We start from the raw sequence: 23,756 nt of genomic DNA, 5'->3' as shown, positions 1-23,756 counted from the left end.
ACTTTGATGTCTGCAGCAGCAACGGCCTAATGTGGCAGACACTGAATTTGAGAACAAAACCAGTTTCAAGTGCTCTCTTTCTAGCAAATTATGCAGTCCTGCTTTTCAGGCACGAAGGGAGAGGTCTGGACTAATTTCTGTCATCACCTCTAAAACCACAGCACTCCATGGGTGAAGTAAGGCGTGGCAGCAGCAAGGATGTTGTCCTGCTGTACTGATTCAGATGTGACAGAGTAAACTGGGAGATGGACACAAAAGTGTTGTGATTCAGCCTCTCCTTCATCAGATACCATCAGCCGTTCCATGTTCTGGAAGAAAAAGATTTTTTTTTTTTTTCCTAGATTCCTAATACAATGAGGAACACTTGACCCCCCAAAGGTTCTTCCTTCATATTTTCTAGTCACAGCAATCATGGACACTGATGCCCCTTTAAAGAATCAGTCTCCACTATTATTGTACTTTTAAAAAGCATTTTTTCCTACTGAAGAGCTTTTAACTGGTGTTCTGCTAAATTACTAGTGTTTGGGATTTTTTGAAAACAAACCCTTGAGTAACTCACACACATGTGGTCAAACTATTTCTAGTTTTGTATTTTTTCATCATCTTCAAATACACATCCTGTCATTTGCAGATTTCCTCACACCCTTTTATACTGCCATCAGGCTGAGACTTTGTTTCCATCCTTAAAATGTTTGCTTCTCTAGGGGGAATTTTCCCTAATTGGCAACAATGCTTCAATGGTCATCCACTTTTTCATGATTTTAAATAAACCCTCAGTTTGTTACACTATGCATTTCTTTAAATGGACTCAGTGAACAACACATAATGGGAATTGTTACTGTTAAAATCAGAATCACTTGAAACACCACATGCTTTTATGTCTGTTCACAGCAGCTACACAGTCAGTCCAAGACCTTCAAATTATACTGATAGTTTCTATTCTACACCTAATTTTAAACAGCGAATTCAGGTGAACCAGGATGCAAAAACTGACTCAATGTAGTGAATTATTCCAAAGCCCTGTTAAGGTAGTCAAATACATTGCCTACTAGGAAACTATATAGGTTTTATCATAATGCGGAATCATAGAATATGCTGAGTTGAATGGGACCCAGAAGGATTCTTTGTTTTGTTCTTTCTCTGGAGCTTATTTCTTACATTTTGTTTAAATTCTTAGTCATACAAAAAGCAATTTTGGATATACCTCTGTTATAATTTGTTTCAAATCAATATTTATAAATAAAATTTCTGCTCTGGCAGAGACTATATAAAGATATACATGAAACAAGTGAAAAACTACCTAATATAGCTGTTGGTATTAGATCTTATAAAGCTAAATAAAATTTCTGTTACTATTTAGCCATGGCATTGGTCTAGGCAGATGAGAAATAAAGCATATATATTTTTTTTTCATAAGCAAAGGGCTATGTTTTCTCTGTGTGTCTTTATGCTTGTTTTAAGGTATACTGAGTTATTTTATAGTTATAGGAAGATGTTTTAATAAGTAGCTAATACAAAAATGTTAAATTAGGTTAACGTAAAGTAAAATACATCAAATCATTAAATAGCTTCTCTTTGTTAAAAGTAAAGGCAAAAAGAGAACACATGTAGTTTGGTTTGGAGGAGGTTTTTGTGTGTGTGTGTATGTGTGTGTGTGTTTGTGTGTGGGAAGAAAATATAATTTTAGGAAATCCTTCATTTTAATTCATTTAATCAAATTCTGCAGAAATTTCCCATGCAGAGAGGTAAATACATGGAAATGGATAAAGTAAGAGGGACAATATAAAGTGAACCTAACATCCTGCAAAATTTCCTACTATACTACCATTTGCTTTAGTTGCCATGGATGGTATCAGAGGAATTTAGAATTTGGCCCATGGCTGTTGCTGCTTTCCCTGTAAATAGAGAAGCTAAAGGCACTATATGCCCTGTAGGATCTTACCACAAAGTTTACTTACTGGTCCAACATCTCCCAAAAAAACCCTGTTCTGATGGTAATTCAGACACCCTGACTTAGATCACATGCAGTTTCCTTGAGCAGCAGAAATAATATGAAACATACACAAAAGCAACATCGAGCTGCAAAGCACTGGCTTTGAAGTAATGTGTCTTACCTCTGCCAAATCTAAAGGTCTAACTTCAAAAAGCAGAGGTAAAGGGCAGCAGGGAGGGAGAAAATGTTTCTTTAGAAAAATAACACTGCACTGGAGAAAATTAAATGGATGATGGAATGTTGTGAGGTGACGTGGTCCTGGAGGAGTTTGTAGATCGATGTTTCCAGATGTAAACCAGAAAGTTAGTATGTATGCATATTCAGCTACAGTTTTGAGAATTGTTCTTTATTCATTTTTTAAAAATATCTGAGAAATTGTATGTAAAGTATGCCATGCTTTGAAATAACATCCCTATATAAAGTAAATTTCTGCTTTGCTATTTGCATAATGGCTACTTTAAACATATTAATACACCACAGAAATCAAACTGTCAAGTGAGCAAAAAAGATTAGCATACAGGTGACATAAAACAGTGAACACAGAGAGAAGAGGAAAGTAAATATAAGGAGCTTTCCCTAACAAATTAATATTTAATAAGCTACTTACATCGATTATGAACGAGCTGCAAAGTTTGCAATTTGCAAACTTACTTTTGTTTTGCAAATTAAGAAAGAAAAAATTAAAGTGTTCATTGTGTGGTGACACAATGACATGGAAGAAAAAGAAGTAGCTTAATAAGGATAAGGATAATATCTATATCTTCAGCTTGCTGGTTTTTGACAAAATTCTCATATTCCTGTGTTTTCTTTGTTATGGATTATGCGGAAGTCTTCAGGAAATCCTTTCTGAAAGAGAAGTATGATTGTAATTGCCGTATCTGGGCCTATCACGTTTGTTACAAGAGCTTTGAAAGGCTCACATAATTAGTGTTAGTAAATCATGTTGGTATAATCAGAGTGCGGTTACAGAATTGCAAAGTGTTATTCTTATTATTAGTATTATTATTACTATCACATCAACACATCCATTAAAGGCATACAAGATCCCATTGTGGTTCCATATGAATCTTTTTGACATACAAGCAAACCAATTCAGCTTTTGCTCTTGCAGTTGATGATGAGACCAGAGACGGACAATGGAGAGGCAGGTGGAACGTGATGTTGCATACTATTATGGAACCTTCTCTCGTGCTGAGTGTAATTAGTGATTACCCGCATCTGTTTTATACAGACAAAAGCACAACTAACATCTTGTCATCCTCACTTTATTTGTCTACATCCAATTGTGTAGACTATTTAACTGTGGCTAACTATACATAACTATTTAAGAGTGCAGAAGTCTGATGAGAGTGTCAAATTACAAAAAAGAGGAAAAAAATCTCTTTTAAGAGATCATGCTTTTGGCCAGGTTAGACTAACTGCAACAACAATATTTCAGCACATCTCTATTTGCAGTCACCAGGGGTAAGAGTTAACACAATGAGATGTACATGCATCAGTGCTCAAGGCACAGAACTGATTGGTATTATAACTGTCTCCAGTGTATTCTCCTTCCCTAAGGCAAAATCAGCTGGTTTTGTGTCATTTCTGATGGATGTTTGTTTAATTAATTCCTGAAGACCTTTGATGTTTCAAGAACCACAACCACCTTCTATAAATGCAGTCTATTAATGATTTTGCTCAAGATCTACTTGATGATGATCTCAATAATTAAAAAAATGTATACTTAAACAGTTATCTTTGTTGTAATTCAAGGTTGCTACTACTTCTGTCCACTAAGGTTCTTCTAAAATCTAGAGCACTGTCTACAGAACTGGCACTTTGGCCAATCATGATCAATCTAGTGCATGTAGCATCTTCTTCCCACCACTCTTTATTCAACGGCATACTGGGGTTTTTTTTTTTGCATCAGTTTGATAGCTGAGTTCTGTATTCTCTTCTGACATACAAACTTTTTAGCTCATTGTGGTCATTACTTTTACTATGCAAACTCTGTCAGAGCCATCAAGCATTTAGGATTTCCGGACCCAAGAGAGTCTTGAACAAATTCTCAGGAGTAACATACGTTGGTTTGACTTGTTTGTTGTTGACAAATTTGTGATGGATGTTGATCATCTCCTTATTCCTTTATGGTTTTATATGTCAGTGTTTATGTGCTCCACCATTTTTCTCATAACTTAAATTATGGTGACTGACAATGCCCAGTTTACCCATTTTTTTCTTACATATGCAAGAAAAAATATATTCTTAAATAAATAGAGATATATGTATTTATATTGAACTTAATGACAGAAAGATTTCTTATGTTCTGGCTTAAATATATTTGACTTGATTGAATAATTTAACTTTTCCTCCCCTTGGATATTATTGCATTGCTGTTCATGAAATGTTCATGAAACATGAAATGTTTCCTACCATTTAATCAAATAAGTGAAAGAATTTTTTATAGAATCCCAAAAACACATAATCCTAATGTTGGAAAAGTCCAGCCTTTGACCAATCATTGCCTTGTTAAATAGACTACAGCACTAAGTGCTACATCTAGCTTCTCCTTGAGCACCTCCAGAGATGGTGACTCCACCAGCTCACTGGGCAGCCCATTCCAGTGCTCCATAATAATTTCTATGAAGAAATTCCTCCTGATGTCCAACCTGAACTTTCTCTGTTGCAGCTTGAGGCCATTTCCTCTCTCCCTGTCACTTCTTCCCTGGAAGCAGAGCCCATGTGGTTCCCCCTTCTGTCAGGGAGCTGCAGAGCCAGAAGGGCCCCCCTGAGCCTCCTTCTCTCCAGGATGAGCCCCCCCAGCTCCCTCAGCCGCTCCTGCTGCTCCAGCCACTTCCCCAGCTCCGTTCCCTTCCCTGCACACGCTCCAGCCCCTCAGGGTCTCTCCTGTCTGAGGGGCCAGAACTGCCCCAGCACTGGAGGAGCCTCAGCAGGGTCAGCACAGGGACGGGCACTGCCCTGGCCCTGCTGCCACACCACGGCTGGGACAGCCCTGGGGCCATTGCCCTCCTGCCCCCCTGGGCACACCGGGGTCATGCCCCCCTGCTGTCACCAGCACCCACAGGGTCTTTCCCCATAGATACCTTTGCAGGCGCTCTGTCTCAGTCTGTAGCTCTGCTCAGGGTTGTTATGGTCCAAGCAGAGGACCTGGCACTTGGCCCTTGAACCTTGTACCACTGCCCTCAGCTCATTCATCCAACCTGCCCAGGTCCCTCTGCAGAGCATTCCTGCCTTTCCAGCAGATCCCCTTCCATTCCCCAACTTTGTGTCATCTGCAAACTCACTTAAGGTGCACTTGATCCCCTTCCCAAGATCACTGATGCTCAAGATATTAAACAGGACCGAGCCTTGGGGTGCCCCTGGCTGTGACTGTCCACCTGGCTGTGGCACTTTTCCCCACCATGCTCTGGGCCGGGCCATCAGCCAGTTCTTAACCCAGCCAAGAGTGCACCTATTCAAGGCCTAGGCTGTGGTTTCTCCGGGAGAATGTCATGGGAGACAGTATCAAAGGCTTTACTAAAGTCCAGGTAGACACATCCACAGCCTCTTCCTCATCCACTCGCTGGGTCAGCTGGTCATAAAAGGAAATGAGGTTGGTCAAGTGGGATTTGCCTCTCCAAGACTCATGTGAAAAATTGCCAGTGAAGTTTATTTCAGAAATGACATTGTCTATCCTGGCTGTCTTTATCTGTCAATAATTTCTTTCCCGCTTTGAAGAAGACTTCTCCTTGATATATTGTTTTTAGTTCAATAACAAAATAACCTTTTTTTTTTTCATGTTTGGGCTTTGTGTTTGTCTCCACACACTCATGAAATACTTTCGTATTTATCTCAACTTTGTTTTCAATTTATGCATATTTTATTTATTTTTATGTTTTAGATTACCAATGACCCAAACACAGTCTCAGTCTTTCAATTAGTCCTCAATTCCACAATAATTTCTGTGTGCATCTTTATGACTCTTTACAGAATTATTTCTTTGTTTTAACATGTTTTTTTCACACTTTCTCAAGCTCTACATAACCTTATTTACCAAGTATAGCAAAGTCTGCCTTTAAAAAAAAAAATCAATTTACTGTTATTTGTATTTCCTATTCTACCTCATGTCCAGTTGCAATCTTTCCCAATTGGTCTAAATGTTTTACATCTCCTGTTACCACTACATTTTTGGATGTTTATGTCTCTTAGTGATAAAAACAACTATGGATTGTCCTCTCTTTCTAATCAAATGGTGCTCAGCCAGACAAGAACATCTGTATTCTCTCCTTCAGTCACTAGCAATAAACCTTCAACAACCCATCACTGTCTATAGATGAACCTTGGAAAAAGAGATCTGTTACCCATAGATAAAACAATACTTTTAGTGACATGATCAAGTTAGTAGATCTGGTGGGTCAGCACTCTTAAAGTTGAACATGTCAAAAAGTTTGTGAATGTTTAAATCTAAGTTTTAGTGTGATAAATCAGAAAGACAAATTTAAAATAGGAAAACTCAAATATGTTTTGTAAGGCAAAATAAAAAGAAAATCCTCAGCCTCCCTCTTGCTGGACAGATCACTTCATTGCACCTTTACCCTCTGTTCATCACCTTGCAATGGTATGCAGATTTGCCATGAACTAGAGTTTTTCATTCTGTACGTGCTGATCTCTCTCACTCATGGATCATCTTTAGCCCACATATTCTGGAAGATAATCCCAAAGTGAAAGTTTCTGCCTGCTTGGGCTCAGCTGGTCTCAGGGCAAAGGAACTCTTTCTCTTCTTTTAAAAAGTCATCTATCTAGCAAGATGCACCACTGAAGAATAACACAAACATTCACAGCTCTTCTAGCAAAACAGGACATTCAGTAATATATGATAACAAATGTCAAGACTGAACTGTGATCCAGGACCTGGATTTTAATGATGGTGGAAGTGTAAGTCCTGAAGTTTAAATCTGCTAGTCCTTCTTCTAGAGATTCATTGTTGCTTTTCAGATGTGTAAGGTCCTTCTTGATATTGTCACCTAATCACAAAAAGGCTGATTTGATGGGATCCCTCTTGATGGTTTCTTAACCTCCCACTTAACCAGGACTATCACCAACAGTAGGAAAGGCCAACTATATCTTTGTCTAGATGAGTCTTAAAAACCTCCAAGGATTGAAATTCAACAAATTCTCTAGGAAATACATTTCAGTGACACACTGATCACTGCCAGTGAGGAATATTTTCCTCATGAACAGCCTGAATATACTAAGTCACACTTTGTTGTTGTTTGATGTTGTTTTACCATCTTCCTCAAAAGAGAAGAGCTTGTCTCTGTTCTCTCTAAAACTGCCTTTTAGGTATCTTCAGGTCCTTGTAAATGTTGCTTGTAACTCTGGAATACATATCTTTTATTTTTATCATTTCTGCTGGATCCTTAAATCAACCAGGACAATTTTGTTGATTTTGATCTCAAATCCTGCCTGCTTAAGGATGGAACATTATCACTGAAATATTCCTAGACCAACTTCCTCTGTGTAGAATGATCAACTCGTTTACTGAATTCACTCAAGACAGTCTGGAGCAGATCAGTCTTTGCTGCAAGAATCAGACAAGAGAGCCTGGACAGATTTATGGATGTAAGACAGGTATGTGGCTTGTTTTCATGTCAGATAAAAGATCCTGATTCATTCTATTTACTTGCACAGATACAGTCAAAGATGCCTGCTGAATCATGTTTGTTGAATGTGCAGGTGGTTGGGAATTAGCATACATTAAACCACCTTGAATGGAAACAAATGTTGCTGCCAGGCCAAATTCACAAAATTCAGATTCTTGTAATCCAAGTGGGTTATGAAAAAGATGTCTCTGTCAATACACAGGTATTTAAAGTAAAGCAGGCATTAAAGTTGCCTCAGTATTAATTAAAAAACTGTGAAGGCGTTGACTGCAAGTACTCTGGATGCACATGCAACAAGTGTTTTAGACATTTTTTGTGTCTGCTTAGACAGAAACACTAAAAAGAACAAGGAATCTCCCAGTGAAACTGGAAGTAATATTTCAGTAAATACTAAGTGATAAAATTAATAATTGAACAATACGTGTTGCTGGTTTGTGGTTACCCTTTCCATTTATGAATGGAAGGTGACCCAAAAGTTGAGTTCAGAGAAGGACAAGTCCAGAGAAGGTCAACAAAGGTGGCAAAGGGTCTAGAGGATAAGTCCTGTGAGGAGTGGCTCAGGGAGCTGGGGTTGTTCAGCTTGGAGAAAAGAAGGCTCAGGGGTGACCTTACTTATCTTTACAACTCCTTGACAGGAGGTTGTAGCCAGGTGAGGGTCATGCTCTTCTCCGAGGCAACCAGCGATAGAACAAGAGGAAGCATCCTCAAGCTTTGCCAAGAGGAGGTTCGAGTTGGACTTAAGAAGGAATATTTCCACAGAAAGGTTTGTTAAGCATTGGAAGGGGCTGCCCAGGGAAGTGATGGGTTCCCCATCTCTGGAGGCATCCAAGGAATGACTGGACTAGGCACTCAGTACTCTGGGCTGGGGGACAAGGTGGGGATTGGTCACAGGCTGGATCTGATGAGTTGGGGGGGCTTTTCTAACCTAATTAATTCTGTGGTTCTGTGAAATGGCACTATTATCAGAAAGTCTAATTTTAAGTAAATCAGAAATACCTTTATGGTGAAATAATGAGTCCCTTTACATGCAAATAATAGTCTCTGTTAGTGGTTAAATTGCTGAAATACACTAATGACTAAACATTTAAGGCAAAATAGTCTTTCATTTTCCGTTCCCCATAAAATCATGTTCCTATGAATTTGATAAGGACAAAATTCAAAGACAATGAAAATATTACTGATATAGTCATTGATGCAGACACAAAAAACTGGACAAGATAATACAGAATGGAAAGAACAGTTTGCTTATTTTGCTTATTAGTTTCTAGATCAACTATAACCACTGAGAAAAAAAAAATATACCATCCACCAAACCTCCTGCCCTCATGGCACATAGTTTATTAAAAACACCTGTTTCAGTGTGGACTTGTCTTTCTTATTTTTAAAGAGCATATTAAAAGAAAACAAACAAAAAACAAACAAACAAAACCCAAAAAACCCCAACACAACAAAACCAAACAAAAAACTCCACCAAAATGATAAGCTATATAAGGAATGAGGTAAAAAAAACCATGGCATTTATATACAGTAATCATTTAAACAGATGGTACAGCAGTACGCAAAATAATGTGTTAAATTTTAAAATCTATATAGAATGTAAATATCTGCAAGGTTTGTATAAACCACTAAGACATTTTTAATGATAAAGGAACCATAATATAAAATATTACAAAGATTAGTCATACACAATATACTGTAGTGTTGAATCTGTTTCCTTTAACAAAACCAAGAGTTCTTCAATCAAGACTGGTATTTAAACGTAGTTCAAAACTGATTTTTCAGTATATTTAAGGTTGTGTTTATCACCTCAACATGAAGCTCCATAGCACTTAGTTCTACTGGAGATGAACCCGAGGGATTTTAAAACACTATCAAGGAAACTGGTGCAGTAGAGAAACACATTTTAAATTGCAACCAACTTACAAGGGCCACCTTCAGGGAAGTTAATGGTTTAGACGAGCACCAGGTTTGATCAAGGAGAAGCCTTTTTCTCTCTTTAGGAAAGCTGCATCTATGGCTAAAGACCAAAATAAACACCAGGAATACTAGTTTGGTTCTTAAATCAGCCATGTCTTTGCGATGCACTTTAGAAACTGAACTGGCAAATACATTTTGAGCAAAGGTAAGAGTAAAATAGAGTGATAATTTATTCACTAGGAAATATGAAGACTAAAGATTTTTTTTTTATTTGCAAGATAATTAAAAATGTTCCAATGAAGCAATTATTGAAATAAGACTATCATGTTAAATAGAATGCTGTAATAATGCTTTATTTATTCTTAATCACTTTTCCAGTGTTGTACATGGAAATATTAAATAAATTAAATTTTTGTTTGCTTTTTAAACAAATTCATTAAATAAATAAAGGAAGAAAGGAAAATGGAATCTCAAAAGCCCTCAGGATTATGAAAAGGCAAGCAAAAATCAAATACATTGAAGTAATTTTTACATTAATACTGTTCAGTTAGCATCAACCCATGCTCAGGTCTATGATTTAAAAGTAACTTATTTTGTTGATTTGTTACTAAATTGAATAGCGAAACAAGTAAAAAACTGTTTCTGCTAAAAGAATGGAAGAGTTTGTATCAGTGTAGTTACACTGGTTTGTAGAATCATAGAATCAGACTAGTTTGTGTTGGAAAGTACTTCAATCATCATGTGGCTCCGCCCCCGCCTTGCAGTGGGCAGGAACATCTTCCACTATCCCACGTTGCTCCAAGCTCCATCCAACCTGGCCTTGGACACTTCCAGGGATGGGGCAACCACAGCTCTTCTGGGCAGCCTGTGCCAGGGCCTCGTCACTCTCACTCCAGACCCTAAATTGTGTTGGACAAGATTTCCTGGGTAAGTGAGCTCTTTTTCTGGGTTTGTGGCAGTATGAGTTGCAGGCTGCAGTAGTTCTGCTGTCATGATGTGAGGTCTTTTAACAATCTGATTTATGTCTCTCTCTAAAGATTAGCGACCTGCCAAAATTATCTTAGCAAAGCACCCAGGGCTTTTCAAAAGACTAGGGATTATTAGCAACCTTCTAACACCACTGACTCCCTCCTCCTATTTCCAGTAGAATGAAAAGGAACTTCTCTTTATAGGACATCACCAAGTCCAGTAATAGGCAAATATCTTAATAAAAATGCCCTGGTTTTGCCAAAAGGTGTAATACAAACTGACCACATTTATTACTTAACTAATAAACACAATATTTAAAGGAGAGATATTGTTCCTGGAGTACTCCAACTGATTTTGAAGTACAGCACAACTTCAGAAATGTTTAAATTTTATTATATTTTGTAAAAAGTCTGATATTTTTATTGCAAGAAGTGAACTTAACACTTATGAAAGGTACTGGAAAAGAGAATCTTTCAATTTAATCCAGAGAAGAGCTGGAGTGAAGAAAGAGGAGGAAGAGGGACATATCTCTGCTTCTCACTGTAGTCTCTGGATGGAGCACTTCAGCCTCCCCTGCACTGCTTTACAGTGACCATGGCCATGAATTACATTGGATTTTGCACCTATGAGAAGAACAGTCATGTTTCTTGTCTCTCCCTAAATATGACCAAAAGCTTAAAAAAAAAAAAAAAAAAAGTATGAAATTGCAAATGTTTGTTGAACTTTGTCCAGACTTTTTTTTCATCAACACTCTACTGGTTTGTGCTAGTTCCAATCCACCAAGGATACAAACCAAATCAGTGTAATAATACTGATTCCTTCCCAGGAAAGGTTGTCTTCAATTATATTCGCCTCTCAGGAAAACTGCAAAGATCATATCGGAGAAAAATAATAAAAATAAGAAAAATGGGCAGGCATTTAGTTACATAAAGGGAGAAGCATTTATGAAGCACCTGTGATACAAAACTGTAAAGGAAGTAAGAAGAGAGAAGAGAAAGTACATCATCAGAAGTCTCATAACTTATTTTTAGTTATTTCTTCACTCTCCATCTTAAATTAGCAACTTTGTCTGGGAATACAAATATCATTTTAGGCTAAACTCAGAAGTGATATTTAAGGGTTTTAAGCTTTAACAAACTCTTTTTCATAGTACAACCAACACTGGAAAAGGTAGCAATGGTGTGACTCACAATAAAATTTACTTTCAATATCCCATGGTATTGGTAAGTGTCTGAGTCAGAATGTACAGACTTTAGTTGGTTAATATCAGACTACCAGCCTAAAAGGTGGTACAAGAAACATCACCTTTCCCATTTATTTGGACTGCTGTTTCAGTTTGTCCCAATAATATAATCAAATAAGTCATCTGTGTAATGATGAATGTAGTTATGAGAAACAGAACTGTGTCAAGAAATCAACATTGATATAAAAGTTAGAAACCTCCTCTTTTAAAAGCAGTCCTAAGAATCCTTTCACTAATTCTTTTCTTTCTTCATAGAAATTGTGTTTCTAGAAATACCCACATAGGCTGGGAGAAGCTAGGCTAGTGACTGTGTTGGGAGCTGGAGTTGAGATTTGTAGAATCATGGAATGGCCTTGGTTGGAAAGGGACCTTAAAACTCATCTCTTTCCACCCCCTGCCATGGACAGGGACACTTTCCACTATCCCAGGTTGCTCCAAGCCCCTTACAAACTGGCCTTGAACACTTCCAGGGATGGGGCAGCCACAGCTTCTCTGGACAACTTGTGTCCGTATCTCACCACCCTCACAGATGAGAATTTTTTTCTAATATCTAATCTAAAGCTACTCTCGTTCAGTTGGAAGCTGTCCCCCTTTGTCTTGTCCATCCAGGCCCTTGTAAATAGTCACTCCATCTTTCTTGCAGGCCCTCTTCAGGTACTGGAAGGCCTGTGTTCATACACTGTGGAGAAATTTTGATCCACGTCTTCAACATTGTCCTCTAATTTCTGTTCTTCTGGTAAAGAGGTATCGGATTTGAAGAGCTGACCCCATTCCAGTATGAATATTTGAAAATAGAGAGAGGACAATTACTGATGAAGGGGAAAACAAAGCAGTTACTTATGTGGACTCCTGACTCAATGACCTCAGAGGTCTTTTCCAACCTACATGATCCTATGATTGTATGAAATATGGCTATATCCGTATGAATTTAGCGCTGGAGCCAGCAGAGTTCATGGACCCTCAGGGTTGGAGTGTCAGGAAACATCAGCATTTCTGGCGTTGAGCCAACAAGCTTCCCCCTCAGTCAGTTCACAACGTGCAAAAACCCCCACCAAACTTAGCGAGACTGATATTGAGAACTGGGCAATTATGGGGTGCTCGTTCTCCTTGAGTGCTGACTTCAGTTCTCCTCTGGGCACCGTTGAGCAGCGACATCCTCAGCCTGACAGGACAGATGAATGTTCTCTTGCAGATGGAGCTCTTGGGAATGCCCTGCTGGAAGAGAAACTTTCCATGGTGCCACATGCTCTGCAGTGTAAGCAGCCCTGGAATCAATTATGAGGGGCTGCAAATCACCTGCATTCTTTAGCATATATACAAGTTTTATTTCCAGGAGGCATTATATTGTCTCCCAGATTACATATTTACACCAGTAAATATGACACCAACAAAAAAACTTCTTCTTTATTAATCTGTCTGTGGAGGAAACATAGCAGGCGGTAGAGATGGAGAGAGAAATCTCAGTTGCTTAAAAAAAGAAAAAAATCAATATAGAAGAACTGAATTTAAATAAATAAAACAACATGTAAAGACTCTATTGCGACTAGTTCATATATTTCTGTGCTTTAATCTGTGTACTGCAATATTCTTTTTGTTTCTTTTCTAGTATTTCTTTTCCCCTCAGATACTTAAATTATATCTGATTCTTTTTATACTAGGGCCTCAAAGCATAAATGTAAGATCACACCACCTCTGCTCTTCAGGGAAGTATCAGTCACATCAATTTTGTCAGAAGCTAAGAAGAAGCAGAGCCTTCTTAGGAATTATCCAAGGACTTCCAGCAAATTAACTAAGTTTTTATTAAACTAATAACTGTTCCTTACCACAGCAACAATTGCTATTAATCCAATAGTCTGAAGAAGAAGGTATCCAATGACAGTGCCAGTAGAATTGTGTCACCTCTAAGCTGGGACAATTTTTCAATAAATCACCAGGAGCACACTGGATGGTAGAATCCTACAAATGTTACTCTTTATATGAAGAGATAGCCATATATAATGGATAATTTAATTTATTTATATATATTTTAAGGTATTTATTTTGTGTATATTTATTTTTCTATTTTTATAGATTTATATATTTATGCTTCTTTACATATATATAAGAAGAAAATTTCAAAATAAGGAATTAAAAATTTGGACAAGCTCTGTGGAGTGAAAGTTCTAAGTTATTTGTTTTGGAATGAAACAGCAAAAATCTCACTGTAGAAGCCACCTTCTAATTTTCACTACATTATCTGTTTCTAACAATTCAATTTAACTATTTTTTATATTTTATTTTCTCATTAAATTCTATATCATGCTTTAAATGGGATCTGGAGGGAGGGTGACAGACAAGAGCCATATGTAAATATATAAATACTTATCTGCAGATAAAGGTGCAAGATGATATAGACCGACCAAAGCTCAGGAACAAATGAGAGTCTGGGGATCAGAGCAGCCCATGTACCTGGTATCACATGTTGAGTGTTTGTGTTCCTTACAGGAGCTATAGTTGAGACTGAATTGTTCAAAACAGAGAGACTGTGATTTCAGATTTGGGAGGAGCAGACAAACAGCAGTGCAGATCTATGGCAATGAGTGAATACCCTTCTCACGTGTAGGAGGAAATGGCATGGGGCTGAGTCAGGGAGGTTTAGGTTGGATATCAGGGAAAGGTTCTTCCCCCAGAGGGTGGGTGGGCATTGAACAGGCTCCCTGGGGCAGTGGTCACAGCACCAAGCCCGACAGAGCTTGAGGACAGTTTGGATGGTACTCTCAGGCACATGGTGTGACTATTGGGGTTGTCCTGTGCAGAATCAGGAGTTTGACTTGATGATCCTTGTAGCTTTCTTCCTACTCAGGATATTCTATGACTTTATGAAATAGAAGCTGGTGATGCATATTGACAGAATTCATCTCTCAATGATGGTTGACCAAATAGGTAAAAGATGAAGAAAGTGTAACCCTAGTCTTTCTTTTCATTCAGTCTTTTTTATTATTATTATTATTTTGGTTATTTACTACTTCATATTTATTGCAGTTGTTTTCTGTATGGTGATGACGGAGTGGTGCAATTATACAAAGGTGTTAAAATGCAGTATTTAAATCACTGCCCCTGTAAGACCAGCTTCCAAATGCAGCTCTAAAACAAGCACTCCTACATTACTGGAGCGGTAGGAGATGCAATCTCAGACATGTTTTTAGCATTTCCTCTCAAGAGGCTAAGGGACCTTGCTGTCTGAGCATTGCTTTTGTGTGCAATGTGTGTCACAGGTCAACAAAAGTTCACTGTTTACCCTACACAGAAACAAACTGACCGCATGTGTAGCTAACATATCTCATTGTAGTTCCTCCAATAAAAGAAATTTCAGTGAAGCCACACCTCTTTTAAGCTATCTGAAGATCAGATTTATCCTGATGATAGACTCTATAGATAATCTACCTTCAGTCTTAGTTCAATACAGCCCTTACGAGCAAGCAGAACAAAGTTTATTCATAACCCCTTTTGAGCTTCAGAGGCTATGATCTTAACTAAAGCTAAACACCAGGGTGATTTTTATCTCCCACATTCATTTAATTAAACATGGCTCATAAACTGCCATCATTAATACTAAATCACCATGAAAAATCTCTGTAACATTAAATTAACCTTTGATTCTACATTTTTCCTTTTATGTCATATTTGATAAATCTTGCAAGGGAATTAATGGATATGGTTTAACAAACAGCTACATGCGAAGTAAAACAGGAAGTACAGTTTCTTGCTGTAAGATTCAGAAAACAGTATTAAAAACAAAAATGCAGTTGCAAGCAGGAATATGATATTAAGATGCATACCGAGCTTCTTATAGCATTCTGCTTTGTGATATTCAAATAATGGAATGCTGTGACAAAATCTAGTTCAAATCAAGTGAATCCCTCAATGTTTAACTATGGATCATTTAATTTGACTTTCTATGTATCTCTGACATTCTATGTCAATCATGTTGTCCTTCATCATTGATTGCTAATGATTGCTGATCGTCATTATCCTTCAAGATGGAAATTAGTCTCATTTTTTAAAGTGAAATTCCTCACTATTTTTTTCTAGTCCCCTTTCTTGTCATGGCTCTGACTAAGCAAAAAAATCTCCTGTCATGCACTATGCTCTCTTGTCAAGCTTACAAAATTGTATATGTCACTTTTATCAATCTTATTTTGATTAAGTACTTCACTTAGACTCTAATATTTCCACTGTAAGATGCATTTGGTAGATGTCAAATTGTTTTACTACTTTTTTATTTCATCACCAGTCTATAGGTTCCTCTGTAAGCTGCAAGCACAAGAACTCCATGCAATATTCCATCTCCTCTTTCAATACGTGGTCATGAACTTGTCTACCTATTGCTTTGCTTCATTATTGTTAGCAATTTTTGCCAGAAGCTGGCAGATAAAGTAAGAGAGAGAATTTTTTTTTTTGTCTCTTCCTAGTAGTATCTAATGCAAATGCATCTCACTAATTAATTGTCCCTGATCACTCTTCTAGATAGCCAGGCTCTTATCATAAAATCATAAAATCATACAATCATAGAATATTTTGGGTTGAAAAATACCTTTAAGGTTATAGATTCCAACCATTAACCCAGAACTGCCAACTCCATCACCAAACCACACCCCTAATTATCACATTTACACGTCTTTTAAAAATCTCTGTGTATGGTGACTCCATTACTGCTCTGGACAGCCTGCTCCAACCCATGACCACCCTTTGGCTAGAGAAATTTTCCTTAATATCCAATCTAAACCTCCCCTGGAACAACTTGAGGTCATTTCATCTCACTCTGCCCCTTGTTACCTTGTGCTCCCACCTCACTTCAGCCTCCTATCAGGAAGTTGTAGAGAGCAAAGTCACCCCTCTTTATGTGCCATCCCTTCTCTACTAGGAGGTTGCTTCTTTTTTTTTTCTGCAGCAATTCCCTTTTGAAGCAATAAACATGAAATAGGTATAATGAATGTTAGTGTATCCAGTGATTATTTTCCATTAACAAACACTTAAAAGGTTTCCATTAGCAAACTCAGAACTCATTTAATATGACCTATAGATAGTTGTAATTTTTTTTTTAATCACCTCCTCGTCTGATACAAGTCAAATACCACACCAAAGTCTACATGTATTACATATACAGAGCTACCTTTATCAAAAAAATTTGTGGTCTTATCAAATAATGAAATCTAAGCTTTTTGACAAAACCCGTTTTCCATAAAACCACATTGACTGGAGTGAATTACAGCCCCTCTTTCTGATTCTTTATTAATGGGAAATCGTATTGACTTTTCCATTATATTGTCTGAGTTTGATGTCTGGGTAACTGGTCTATAATTACTAGGACTTTTCAGCTCATCCTTTATGAATATCAGTTCCACTGATATTCATATTTTAATTTTTTTTTTTAATATTTTCAGAACTACAGGTTTACCTAGAATTTTATTTTTTCTTAAAAGTGGTTATTTATTTATATGTTATTTATTTCAGTCATCTACTCAAATATTCCCTGGATGCAATTTATCTTAGTATGTGGATAGTGCTATCTTTTGTTTTCATAATGAATTTCACATTTTCTAAATATAATTTTATTTAATACTCTTCATTCTATATCTTTTCTTGTCATGGAACCTTCATGTTTTTGTGTATTGTTCATTCAACGATAAATAATGTGATAATGGCAAGTTTGGGTTGTCCAGTAGAATATTTTGATTTCTAGATATTTTTGCCAAGCCTTGCAAATGCTAAACTGCAAACTGACATTTTTGTGATCAGTTGAAGGACACTAATTTTTACTTTTATTATTGGTCTGTGGTACTTCTTCAAGGGGAGAAAAACTATTTCAGGGATTATTCAGGAAGCAATAATAAACAAACTGGTAATATCAGACCTAGCAAGGACATGTGGTGTGATTTGCAAGTGTTTTGCCCCTTTCTGTATAATTTCAGTGAGGGAATTTGTTCAAATTGTGATGAAGAAACACAGATGTAAAAGTTCTATACATTAGATTGCATCTAAACCCCAAAAGTATAAACGCACAGTTCATCTCTGAAAGCTCTTGTAATTGTCTCTTCCTTTTCTTGAGAGAAGAATAATTTATCTCATGTTTGTTAAATGGAAACACTGTGCAAGTATGCAGTTACTATAACAACAACTGCATCATAATTTCAAACCCTGATTTACCCTAGTAGGGTGCTTACTAGCCATCTTTTGTTACAGTAGTCTGGAGATTACTAATATATTTTCAAATGCCTGTAATGTGTAGCTATTGTCAGACCATGCATGAGGCTATGCAAGGACACAGTTGCAACATATGAAAGAAAGTAAATAAGACTCTTTCTCGGCTCTCCTTCACTCTTTCCTGCAAAGAAATCTTCCTGCCTCACCATGTGCCCTTTGTCATGTCAGAATCCATTAGCAATACTGTCTTTCCAGTGTTAGGTAGCTGGTTTGTTACACTCACATACCACTTGCTCTGCTGTTCTGCAGGGACTACTCACAAGATCTCAGTGTATCTTTAGCACCTGCAGAGCTGGGCTATATGGTTTTGTTTGACCCAGGCCCTCCTGATTTCATCCTGGCTGCATGTTGTCATCTTTTTGATGCTGCTGTCTCAATTTTTTCCTCTCAGACTTCCTTTCAGGCTGCTTCATGGACCTGCTTTTCCATAAAAGTGAAAGAAAGGAAAGCTGACTGCTGCAGAGGGAAGCAATCTGTCTTGGCAAGGAGAAGGCTCCAGCTAAAGGAGGCTATCACAATTCACCACAAAATATCCTACCTCAGGCACTTGCAGCTTAAGGAGTAGCAGCTCTGGTCTCTTCAAGTGGTCTGTTCTAGATGCATCCTACATTTGTGGATGACAGACCAGGCTCAGCGTCCGCATCTGATCCATGAAGTGCCCCACGTGCAGGGGACAAGGCTTCTTGTGAGACATCCTAAGGTAGGAATGAGATCCAAAAATGGGAACATTAAATTCTTCATTTTATCATCTCACCTAGACAGATATTTTTGGAAGCTCTTATTTTTGAAGATTTATGTTAAACTGTTGGGTTATATGAGTATAGGGAGAAAAATTTAGTCTCATTATTTCCAAAAGGGTCTTGGATTAGCAGGATAGTAGATACTGTAACTGAGATACTCTGAAGAGCAATGCTCTTCACTCTAGACCCCAGCACAGTGAGCAAAGAAAAGAATGTGCCCTGCAAAATCCTGTTTTCACTCAATCTGTCATCCACACCCAAATGCCATTCCCAGGGTCCAACCTTGCTTCTCACTTCCTTGTATTTATCCTCCCACACACACTATAATGCTGCTTCCCCTCTGACACACTGTCTGTCACTTCACAGTCCACGCTCTCATCTTCTACAGTTTGGTCTCCCACCCCTCTCTCAGGAGCTGCATGAATTGATTTTTGTGTTTTAATGCACCAATTGTGCTGGTTTCCTGGTGTGCTGAGATTGCAGTTCCCCAAAATAGGAGTCCTCTTCCTCTGACACAGGCAAATTTGCAGTGTGTCACAAACAAGCCTTTCAAGAGCCAAACATGACCTGCCTTCAGCTAGACATTGAAGGCTGAGAGGTAATACACAAGCCTCCTCCAGTCTGACTTGGAGAGAAACTCATACCCTCAGAAAGTCTTTATCTGCATGCTCTTTGGGTAAAACCGAGCTCCTTATTTTTAGTTTTACTTCACCCCAAAGGATAGGAAATACACACATCAGATATAATAATGATAGTCAATGGTAATAATGAGCATAACTATTTGAAGTATGAGTCATGAGCAGTATAACAATCTGGAGTGTGAGTCACATCTGAGAAGTGGTTTGTCAACTTTTTTAGACTTTCAAGGGGAGGATAAAATCTTGGACTCTAGAGTATTATCCATTCATATTTTTCCTTTTTATAACAATTCAAACAATCATTTTCCACTATAATTTCCACTATAGTTAAAGGTTAAAATTACACATATCTAAGATCACTAGTCACGTGAGCACCACAATTTTTGGGGGCAGGAATTATTTCAGCAGAGGCAAAACCCAGAAAAACTACCTGTTATTTTTAAAAGTTCTGAAGTTGTTACAATATGGATTAGATCACTAACCAAATCTCACATGGTATTCTAATGTTGCAGAGAGGTTGCAATCAACATGGTGAACTTCTCCCTAATCATTGATATCAGGCTGCAATAAATGGAGAATTGTTCAACTTTTATTGGAAATATAATCTCTTACATATAAATCTCATAATATCTTATATAGAAATATATAAGGTTCCTCAGCTGTCAGTCGTCTGTTGAATTGAGAAATGGGTAAGATTCCTCCATACAATCCTCTCCACTGGTGTTGCCACTGGTTCTGGCATTCTGTGTCAATACCAGAAAAAAAAGGAAATGAGACAAGGACTTTACGAAGGGACACAGATTGCATTCATGTGTCTAAGCTCCCTATGCAGCTGCCCTATCCCTAAACACAAAATCTTCACCCATGGTCTGGGCTAAGAAAAATCCCTGTCCCTTCCTTTTTTGGAAACTGTTTGAACACTGGCTATAGAAGCACTAACTGGAACAGATTAAAACCATGCTGGTGTAGTGATTATTTTTAGCTCATATCCCTGAAGCATAAACACAGGGATTTTCACTGGTAGAGCCATGGGTACAGAACCATTAATTTGGAAAACATGGCATTAAAGTGATTTTGCTGGAAAAAATTAGTAGGTGTCTCATCTGTCAGTCAAGTCTCAGTCAGGGTCACTGACCTTACTTGGTATCAGTGGGGCTTTGTTGTTTTTAAACATGTTTAACATTTTCGAATAACGTTAACAAGACATGGGTGATCCCTTCATCCTACTATTAACACATTTAATCATGCAGTTTATACATTTAAATAGCCTTTATCCTATACAAAGAGTAGTTTTCTTTCTCCCTGTTTAATTTAAGCATCCTTGAAAGGTAGTTTAAAAAGTTGTATAAATACCTTCAGGGTAGTGGAGAGTTCATGCTTTCCAGTCTCCTTAGGCACTTGGGCTCCAGCAAATCCCATACTTCTGGTCATTTATCCATTTTTCTAAGCCTGCTTTTACGTTTCCAGATCCTTTCATGTTGCCATGATTTGACAATAGGCAATTATTTTATTTGCTTTCCATGCGTATTAACCTGCAGGCAGCAGCTTTGCATCTAATAAACGATTCTGTCAAAGAGAGACTTGGACAAAACTGACTTTTCTGGCAATATTCATGCCTGTAATAAAGAATTACACAACAAACAGATATTTATTCTAGATCTAACTGCCTATTCATACAGTTCAACAGACTGTCAGATTAACTGTAATGTTGCCTTCTGGTGACTTTGAATAATAAAACACTGTGCCACCACAGAGGTTTTGTTTTTGTTTAAATAGCTTTAAAAGGGGTCTGTGTTCAAGTTTTGGAAGTGAGGAGTTGTAGGATTGGACTCTCCTATAAGAATTTTAGGCTTATCCCTACTTAAATCTATTTTAATTGGCAATAAAGTATGAAGCCATAAGGGCATTATTAGTATCTAAAACAGATCAATGAATTTTCCCCAGGTAGAGTTCTGTTTTTTCTGTCATGCTAAGTGGTAAGTAGTCTCCCTGCCTTTGTAAGGTGTTTTGCCAGTGGCTGGGCAAAGTCTGCTTTGGCGTTTAGAGGTATTGCCAGACTGAATCACCTCACTTGGGACAGCAATATTGACACAGGTGGACTATCCATCTTCATTTAACCAGGAAAAGGGACTTAGACTCTTCATCTATAGGTCTAATAAGTGACCCACGAGCTTTTAACTTTACTTTCCCCCCCTAACACAGAGCAGAGGGAGTGAGTGAACAGCTGGGTAAGCAGTGGTGCTGAGATATAGCACTTGGAAGTAGAATTACTGCCTTTCATTGATACAGAGATGTAAATTTAGTAGGTTCAGTTTAAATTTAAGTTGTTCCAGGCAAACTTTGAGACTCCCTGAAACTCACTGCCTGATTATTCAAGTGAAAAAGCAACGAAAGAAGTACTTTGTTTAAAGGTACACATAGCTGTACACCATGTATATACTTGAATATTACATATGCATTTCATATATGATGATTTTTAAGTGTGGGAAAATTTTACCTTATAATTTTTGGACAGAAGAGAATCTTTGCCATTAAATTCTTTAAAAGCCAATGGTAACAATCCACACAGGCAGAGAGAATGCCACACAACCCTTTACTGAATCATAAAATCAAAGAATTGTTATGATTGGAATCTTTAACGAGGCAGCAGCACCATATTCAACACTAAACCATGTCCTCAGGTGCCATATCCACACGTGTTTTGAGCACTTCAAGGATTGGTGGCTCCACCACTGCCCTGGGCAGTCCATTCCAATGTTACACAACCCTTTCCATTCAGAAATTTTTTTTAATATCTGATCTAAACATTCCCCTGATGCAACCTGAGGCCCTTTCCTCTTATCCTGTGCCTTGTTCCCTTAGAGCAAGGCCCGACCACCACCTGGCTCCATCCTCCTGTCAGGGAGTTGCAGAGCCAGAAGGTCCCCCCTGAGCCTCCTTTTCTCCAGGATGAGCCCCCCCAGCTCCCTCAGCCACTCCTGCTGCTCCAGCCCCTTCCCCAGCTCCGTTCCCTTCCCTGCACACGCTCCAGCACCTCAAGGTGTTTCCTGTATGGAATAAGAGGGAAGGAAAAAGAAAGCAAGTGACAGCAAATCCAACAAACCCAACTGTTCCCTGATCTGTTCCACTGTGCAGGTTCTAAAGATTACATTCCATATAATTTGTCAAATGGGGTTTTTCTCCCTCAGCTGGAAGGCAGAGAAAGCCCATGCAAAGCCCTACACACCACACAGTCCCTCAGAATAAGTGGTTAACAGTGCAGGGGAAATCTTACCTTCAGTACATAATAAAAATGGGAATACATTATTAGCTTGACAAGGTAAAAGCTTCAGGAGAACACAAAAAAATGACTTGAAGCTCCTATAGGCTTTAAATGGGATTTAATTTTTAAGTAACATTGTGTCTTGTTTATCAATTGAAACGTCTTATCAACATGTACATTCAGATTAACTTAAACAATTTGTGAATTCAAGACAATTTCAGCTAATAGTCTGAATCAGAGAGAGAAAGGAAAAAAAAAAAAAAAGAAATAGAATAGTTCCTTACTGCCATTTCCCAGTAGAAGCACAATAATCTTTTCTAACTTAAAATACTGTATAATTACTAAAGCAACTAAGAATAAGAAAATTCTCAAATACTTTAAGTCAGTTTTCCTATTAATTTCCCTATGGTTTATGCTATAGTTTATTGTCTTTTTACATTTGCATTCTCTTTCTAGCTGAGGACTGGGACAAAACTGACATTTAATTGCAGAATTTTTTGTAGGTCTTTTATTTCCTCTCACCCTATCTATATGAACATGTACAGTAACACAAATGCCATTTTAGTCTTACCTAATGCAAAATTGATACAATTTTCTGTCTTGAGTCTTACTGCACTTTTCATTTTCACTTAGTGCTCAATCAGAAGTAAAAATATGTAGTCCAATTAAAAGTCAGCCATCTCATCTTTTCTTTTGGAATTAAATTGTTGGGAACATTTATTCCAGTGGTTTAAATCAACATTGTCCTATTGAAATCAGTGGAATTCTACTGATTTCAGTGCTGATTAACTGCAAGGAAGACTCCAGCCTTTGGTTCCCAAATCCAAGAATGATAATTATTTATAGGAAAAGACAGTTTCCCTGCCTGCTGCAGATATGGAGTCTTATACATACATAAAACATAAAAACACACACCAGTGTGCCAACAGGTTTTTAATTATTTATCGCACTCAGAACACAGAGTGTGATAACATTCCTGAAGTCGCCTTTTTGTGTGTTATAGTGGGTTTGTTAATGAATGCTCAGCATTTGTTTGCTAAGCATGAATGTAAAATGGAACAAAATAAGATCCTTGTCAAGGGCCATTTAAATGGTAATGCCGGTGT

Source organism: Empidonax traillii, unplaced genomic scaffold, assembly GCF_003031625.1.
Source record: "Empidonax traillii isolate 1590-97213 ecotype Southwest subspecies unplaced genomic scaffold, ASM303162v1 scaffold10:size5872457, whole genome shotgun sequence".
In the NCBI taxonomy this organism is placed as follows: domain Eukaryota; kingdom Metazoa; phylum Chordata; class Aves; order Passeriformes; family Tyrannidae; genus Empidonax; species Empidonax traillii.
Note: the sequence above shows the minus strand (reverse complement) of the source record.